We start from the raw sequence: 1,538 nt of genomic DNA, 5'->3' as shown, positions 1-1,538 counted from the left end.
AACGCTCCAGATCTTTTTATCCAGATGCATGGCCGCCATCTTTGTGCTCAGGCCCCCCTCCAGGGCCATCTTTCTCTTTTTGTCCTGCACTGTCTCCACCTTCTCTATAACTTCTACTTCTTCATTCCAATTCTCTCACCAAATTTCCCTTTTCTTCCCTAAACCTTTCCCCACTTTCTGCTCCTATGGACTGATTGGAACCTGTCCTTTAAAGTTGAGTCTTCTGAGAAGTCAGTGCTCGCTTCGGCAACACATATACTAAAATTGGAACGATACAGAGAAGATTAGCATGGCCCCTGCGCAAGGATGACACACAAATTCATGAAGAGTTCCATATTTGGAGGGACGGAGGTGGGAGGGGGGTTCAAGATGGGGAACACATGTACACCTGGGGTGGATTCATGTCAGTGTATGGCAAAACCAATACAATAATGTAAAGTAATTAGCCTCCAATTAAAATAAATAAATTTTAAAATAAATAAATTAAATGGTGAATTGTCTATTCAAAATAAATAAATAAAGTTAAGTCTTCTGAGAAGTGAAACAAACCCCAAGTTTTTATGTTCCCTGGACTAATGCGAAATTGTGAGCCATAATTAAAGAGTTTCCTAAAGTAACTAAGGACCACCCCCTCTGCACAGGTTTGCTGAAGAACTGAACTTGGTTGTCAAACTTTCCAACATGATTCTTTGTCTGTTTGTTTGTTTTTCTGATCTACGTCTGTTACTTTACATGCTTGTTGGTGAGAATCAAGCTAAACATTGCACGAAATTTGTCCAGTGAGAACTTCCTGAAAAAGATTTAGAAAAACAAACTCCTAACATTTGGCAAGAAGCTAGGACATTTTCTAAGAAATCGATACAGCTCTTAGAGTAGCTTTTCTTAAGCCTATTGATTGGAACAAAATTCAGGTTCAGTTCAGTTCAATCGCTCAGTCATGTCCAACTCTTTGCAACTCCATGAATCACAGCACGCCAGGCCTCCCTGTCCATCACCAACTTCCAGAGTTCACTCAAACCCACGTCCATCGAGTTGGTGATACCATCCAGCCATCTCATTCTCTGTCATCCCCTTCTCCTCCTGCCCCCAATCCCTCCCAGCATCAGAGTCTTTTCCAGTGAGTCAACTCGTCGCATGAGGTGGCCAAAGTTTTGGAGTTTCAGCTTTAGCATCAGTCCTTCCAATGAACACCCAGGATTGATCTCCTTTAGAATGGACTGTTTGGATCTCCTTGCAGTCCAAGGGACTCTCAAGAGGCTTCTCCAGCACCACAGTTCAAAAACATCAATACTTCGGCTATCAGCTTTCTTCACAGGCCAACTCTCACATCCATACATGACCACGGGAAAAACCATAGCCTTGACTAGATGGACCTTTGTTGGCAAAGTAATGTCTCTGTTTTTTCATATGCTATCTAGGTTGGTCATAACTTTCCTTTCAAGGAGTAAGCATCTTTTAATTTCATGGCTGCAATCACTATCTGCAGTGATTTTGGAGCCCAAAACAATAAAGTCTGACACTGCTTCCACTGTTTCCCC

The 1,538-nt window shown here is 42.1% G+C and overlaps 1 non-coding gene across 1 annotated transcript; it reads left to right on the top strand.

The window, feature by feature from the left end:
* Nucleotides 1-234: 234 nt before the first annotated feature.
* LOC129549112 (U6 spliceosomal RNA) lies at nt 235-341 on the top strand. Its single transcript, XR_008684475.2, has one exon. It is a non-coding gene; the product is annotated as a U6 spliceosomal RNA (small nuclear RNA).
* Nucleotides 342-1,538: the final 1,197 nt, after the last annotated feature.

Source organism: Moschus berezovskii, chromosome 25 (assembly GCF_049115385.1).
Source record: "Moschus berezovskii isolate FMDL1 chromosome 25, NW_MosBer_1.0, whole genome shotgun sequence".
NCBI classification, from domain to species: Eukaryota; Metazoa; Chordata; class Mammalia; order Artiodactyla; family Moschidae; genus Moschus; species Moschus berezovskii.
This window is presented reverse-complemented; position numbering and strand designations above follow the sequence as displayed.